The following is a 6,510-nucleotide window of genomic DNA, read 5'->3' on the forward strand; positions in this document are numbered from 1 at the left end:
CCGTGATAAATGAAATTAGGCGTATCCCTCAGGATTCAACAAGCTCTTCAAGTATAACTAGGAGCAGAAACAACAAAGATTAAGAAAATAAAACCCAACACTGAAAAATATATATATAGCAAAAGTTTTTACTCTTAATTTTTTCCTCACCCTTGAAAATAAAAAGAACTTGGGAATCTATACATACATATATATATATATATATATATATATATATATATATATATATATATATATATATATATATATATATATATATATATATATATATATATATATATATATATATATATATATATATATATATATATATATATATATATATATATATATATATATATATATATATATATATATATGGTGATGTGGCAGCCTCTTTAACGAGAATACACATTTTCCTAATTTCTCAATTTTTTGACTTTCATTCATGTTTTCACAGTTTACGCTTAGGTGCTATATGCCTTCCGGGAAATGAAAGAGTGCGTCCTTTCAAAGTTAAAGCATCTACATGCATATTAATTAAGAGTAGTTGCCTATGGGGAAGTGAAAGAATGTGTCCGTTCAAGTGTCTCTTGATAAATTGAAGACTACTAAATGTGAACCCAATTTGGCTTTCTCTTCCTTTTCCGGTGCCAATTCTTCGTTTTACTTCCTTTATCCGCTGATTCAATTGTAAACTTGCAGCCATCATTCTGAAGATGCTCCAAGAAAGTCAAGCATCAACCCAATCCATTTTGAAGGTAATTAACAATATTTTATTCCATTCATTGACAATTATAGAATACAGACCATAATTTATGCACTAGATTATTGTTTGTGTTATTGTAAATAATTTAAATCGGTCTCATCTTTTTATGAGGAAAAGAGAGAAAATATAACAGTTTACTATATAGCATTTAATTATTTTTAATTTTAGGATTTAATACAATTAGTTTTGCTTCCTTCTTTTGTTAAAGTATATTTTGTTAACTGATTTTTTGTTTAATATTTCCTTTATAATGTTCTGCTTTGAGAATTAGTGAAATGCATGAACAACTACTGTGAGGCAACAATCATTTTTTTAATTATAGTATTTACACAAGATTAGTTTTGATTATTTTTCTTTTTTTAAGTTTGTAACTAATATTTTATAAACCTGAGTGGTATGTAAATACTTTCTGATTTTTATTCCTTAATGAGTGTGTCTTTTTCTTTAATATAATGTTGTAGTTACTCAATAAGATAAGCATCTCAATGAATGCATTTTTAGAATAATACAGTATTTATTTTTTAACTTTAATTTGAGTTTATAAACAAAGGTTCAATTAACAAATAAATAAATATTATTTATTATTTTCTAATTTCTGATTGAAAGAAAATTTATCGATATATAGACTAGACTATTAGTATATAACAAAATTAAAGGTTCACTTTCACGTTCATAAAGAAGAAAAATAAGGAGAGAGAGAAGGAATATTTGACCATTCAGGCATTTTTTGTCCCTCAATAAATATATTGATGTTTGATTCAAATTTTAATTCCATTTACAATTATAGTTATTTGTACAATTATCGTTTGCAAGAGAGAATGTAAGAGTTTGGCCTCTTAGTTTTCTCAATCATAATATTCTATTCTCAATTTTATAGTTATCTTATATACTAGAAATCTATGTACCCTCCAAGAACATGAATACAACACAAAGATTTTCAAATTATGTTGCAATGACAAGATGCGGTAGTCTTTCCTAATGATTATTTGATGCTAATAAAAAACTTTGTATTTCATTTATATGAGTTAGGGAAGTCGCTTAGTGAGGTTAGGCCTCTGTAGGGTGTGGTTTGATTGCTCGGGAACGAGCAATAGTTTTAGTGTGGGGTATTGATAGTATGCTATAATTATGTAGTTTAGCTACTATTTGCACTCTAACATAGCTGTACTTTATTGATATTTGAATGTTAAATGATAACAAATTGCTCTAATTAAGAACTTTATGCTTTGCAGGAGCAATTCCGAGCTATGGGGACGTTAAAGAGTGTTTCTGCTGTGGATTTTGTAACCAGAGCTTCTTTTTTCTCATCATTTATTTTATTAATCAAGATTCCCGAAACACACAGAACTTGCAATATATATAAAACATTCTATTTGAAAATTTAGCTTCTAAATATCACAATGAATTTCTCGTCACTGTGAAAGATACTACAGTGAGTACAAGTATTAAAAAGTAGGTAGACATGTACCTTTCTTTCAAGAAGAGATTCTGATTTTTTTAAAACGGTAACTGGAAATACAAATTCTTTAGCAGCAGATTCTACATTTATAATTTTTTCTCCTTTTACTTTTTTCCTTCTTATTTGGCCTCAAATAGTCCTGGCATAGAAAAAATTACAAATGTTTTATAGTTCTAGTTGATTGGAGAGATCAAAAGGACAACAACTGGCTAGGTTTCTGATCTTCGTCATAGCAAACTTCCAGCTTAAAATAAAATAAAATAAAAAAGCAAAATCATCAAACAAACCCATTTAACACCTACTTTCGTCAATTTCCCGTCTTGTGGAATTTCTGAAATCTTCCAATGTTCCATAACCCTATACAAATTGTTAACATCAAACGGCCTGCTTTCATTTCATGATAGTTGTAAAAGCAAACCTGTTAATCTTCGCATATGAAAGCTGACTCAATTCCACTTCTTGCACTGCAGAACGACACTCTCTCTGTCCCTCATCGGCAATATAAAGCACAGAAAAGGCATTTACAAGCACAGATGACGAAGATGAAGTTCACGACCTTACTTGAACAGGATCTGTTCTATAGGCTCGTACCACTGTATCCTTGAGTTCTAAGGAGACAGGAAACCAAGTCTGGTTGATGAGACATGGCCATTGGACCAGAGCGTGATTAACAGCTCCCACGGCCCTCGGGTTATGGTGCCGTAGATGATCGTTCTCAGCCCCCTAACCATGGGTGTTGGGATGGTCTAATGTCTGTCTGACAGACTCCAATTTCTTTTTTTTGCTCTTGATGTTCTCCATTTCTGTCACTTGAAGTTGAGCTGAATCCCTCCTGCAAATTTCACCATAGATGACTGCTAAAATTCACCATTCATATTCACTAGAATAACTTTTCGAGACAACAACCCTTTCCCTATAAGCTAAGCAATTGTATATTGGTTTTAGACTAGTCTTAGTAGGTGCTTTTACGCGCGTGCTGCACGTATCAATGAATATATAAATTTTAAAATTTACATAAATAATGTATTTTTCGTTATTGAACAAATACTAAAGAAAGAAATGTAAGTTCCTAAAATAACGAATTTTAATCTCACTAAGCTAGCTCAATAAAATAAAGAAATCCTACTCCACATAAGTTTTTATATGCCCTTATTATGATTTATGAGGCGTGAAATATCTTATAAAAATTATTGTTATCTTTGTTACCAAACACTATAAGCAAATAACACAAAAAATATTTTTACCACAATTATTCAAAGATAACAAAATAAATTAAAGAATTTGAATCTTTTGGTATTTTAGAAATTTGCGAGTGATGAGGTAGAACTCCTCATAGAAAAATGTTAATAAATAACAATAAAAGTTTTAAGTAACTAATATTGAATTACAAAAATATATAATACTATATTAAAAATTATAGGAAATTATCATTTATTGGAATGAATATAAAAGAAAGAAAAATGATAACACACTTATTTTGAATACCTTTTGTCTTAGGTTACATCCTTAATGCTTCAACTTAGCATGTTTAGCAATTTAATTTTGAATACTATATTATAATGGATTTTGCTCTATTTTCTTATTTCATTCATGGCCGATGCTTTTCTAGTGAAAATAAAAATATGTACCTTAAAAGTTTTATCAACTTGACAAATAATTTTACTTACATAATGATTTTGAAAATTATTGAATTGATGTTTTTTTTTGCTAATTTATAAATTCAAATACTTAATTATTTGTTGAGATTTCATGCTTTTAAGATAGTATGAAGATGCGAATTATTTTCGAACTATTTTCCTACTCGAACACTATATTATTCTCTTTATCAATTGTATAATATTTATATAATATCATTCGCCTTTTTTACCTTTTAAAAATATATTTTATATTTGACAAAATAGTAATTTGTTTATCTTCCTAATATTTAGGACTTCTAAATTAACTAAAATTTTAATTATTATATCTTTCCTTATTTGAATTCTGTGGAAAAAAACTTTAAAATTAATTAAAATTTTACCTTATATAAATTATTTAATTTAATTATGACACAACTATAACTATACTTTTTCTAATATTTAGGAAAAAAAGAAATAGAATAGGCGGATTATTTCCATAAATCTACGTTATCAATTTTCCTTTCCACTAAGAGTATTTTAATTTGTTTGGCAAAAATTACTTAGCTTGAACACTCACTTTAATTGTACTATTCGTTTGTCTTTATTGCCACTGAATCCTTTCCTTACAATATTTTCGCACCTGGTGAGTTATTCAATATATATGTATAAGGAAAGATATAATAAATAAAATTTTAGTTGATTTAGAAGTCCTAAATATTAGGAAGATAAGCAAATTACTATTTTGTCCAATATAAAATATATTTTTAAAGGGTAAAAAAGGCGAACGATATTTCGCTAAGGGCCTTCGTGCTTTTAATATAGTATAAATTCTGATTGGGACGAAGAGGCTTTACCAAAAGTATTTATTTCTTTAAAATGGTAAAAATTACTCAATATGAAAATATTAAATTTTAAATTTTTAAATTTCTCAATCTCCTTTTCAATATTTTTAACCGTTTAATATCCGGAATTTCTCTATTAGTAGAGCTCAAACCTAGAATACCATTCATTTCATGTCATACTTTGATGTTTCAAAGTGTTTGCTAGATTTTTCCCTTAAGACTTTCAAAAAACTTGAACATATCTTTATGATATAGTAAGAGGTAGCCGATGTTGTGCATTGGCCCAATAATACTATTACCTAAATATTAGTGTCGTATGGTAGAGTTAGATCGAGTTATATCCAAAGGATACTAAAGTTATTCTTAAAATACCTAAAGTCATTAAAAAATTATAATTTTATTGGTCCCAACTATTACTTGAAAATTAAAATTTAAAAGGAACTTGTTTGATGATCATGCTGTGCGAATTAGCAGGAGTTATAAAATTTTCATTTAAATTATAAGCAATAACAATCTTCTTTTGTGTCAAGTTATCTAATGCAACTACAATTAGGTTCACATTTAATATTACCTCATATCTAAAATAAATATCTTTTTAATTTTTTTTATGCTCATTAAGGAAATCATATAAAATATTTATTATAAGATTTATTTGATTAATTTATGCTTTATATCATAGTCAAATTACTCATTATATTCTGTAGGTAATTTATACTAAAGTTAGATGATTTTAGCTTCAATTATTGATTATGAAATTTCATACTACTACTACTACTTTATAGGAAACAAAATTCTTAAAATTTGCATAAGGAGAAGAAATTTACGTTTAACGAGAGAACTTTTGAGAGCATAGGTGTCCGACTAATTATCTGTACAAATATTAACTATACAATTTAAATTAATATAGAAAATATAAAGTATATACTTTGTGTGTGAAATTTATAAGATTAATACCATATAAAGTACCACTTAGTAGCCATGGAATTGTTTTTTTTGCATATTTCTAGTCTTTTTTGGGATATTCAAAATATTTTACTCCTATCATATTTTCTTAAACTTTGACTTTTGATCTTACCATCCTGATTTCCTTTTTGTTATCCAACTAATAAATACTCAAAAGAGAAGATAAATCTATCAACATAAGTCTAGTTCTTTAAACTAAAAGGTAAGATGTACACGCATAGAACACTCGAGCATTAAATTTCTTTTTTTTTTTAATTTTGTATGAATTTTTTGAATATTTTTGTTTAAAATAAAGCTTTTGTACAAAGTATAGACTCAATTCCACATGCTTTACTAGGAACGACACACTTACCGTCCCACATCGGCAATATACAGCAGAAAGAAGGCATTTATAAACATGAATGACGAAGATGATGTTCACGACCTTACTTGAACAAGATCTTTTCTATAGGCTCGTACCACTGTATCATTGAGTTCTAAGGAGACAGGAAACCAAGTCTGGTTGATGAGACATGGCCATTGGACCAGAGCGTGATTAACAGCTCCCACAGCCCTCGGGTTATGGTGCCATATATGATCGTTCTCAGCTCCTAACAATGGGTGTTGGGATGGTCTAATGACTGTCTCACAGACTCTTCACATCTTTTTTTTCCTCTTGATTTTCTCCATTTCTGTTACTTGAAGATGAGCTTGAGCTCTCCTGCAAATTACACCATAGACGACTGCTTCTATGGCATTTTTTCGGGATAACAAGACTCCGAATAATCTAAGCAATATACTAGCCTGTTTGGCTAAGATTATTTTTTGGGTGTTGGGATGGTCTAATGGTTGTCTGATAGACTCTTCACATCTTTTTTTGCCCTTGATTTTCTGCATTTCTGT

At 28.5% G+C, this 6,510-nt stretch overlaps 2 non-coding genes across 2 annotated transcripts; both read left to right on the top strand.

The window, feature by feature from the left end:
* The first annotated feature begins 2,758 nt into the window (after window positions 1–2,758).
* LOC142178729 (small nucleolar RNA U3) lies at window positions 2,759–2,974 on the top strand. The gene has a single exon (XR_012706992.1). It is a non-coding gene; the product is annotated as a small nucleolar RNA U3 (small nucleolar RNA).
* A 3,073-nt stretch (window positions 2,975–6,047) lies between these two features.
* LOC142178732 (small nucleolar RNA U3) lies at window positions 6,048–6,262 on the top strand. Its single transcript, XR_012706995.1, has one exon. It is a non-coding gene; the product is annotated as a small nucleolar RNA U3 (small nucleolar RNA).
* The last annotated feature ends 248 nt before the right edge of the window (window positions 6,263–6,510 follow it).

Source organism: Nicotiana tabacum, chromosome 24 (genome assembly GCF_000715075.1).
Source record: "Nicotiana tabacum cultivar K326 chromosome 24, ASM71507v2, whole genome shotgun sequence".
NCBI classification, from domain to species: domain Eukaryota; kingdom Viridiplantae; phylum Streptophyta; class Magnoliopsida; order Solanales; family Solanaceae; genus Nicotiana; species Nicotiana tabacum.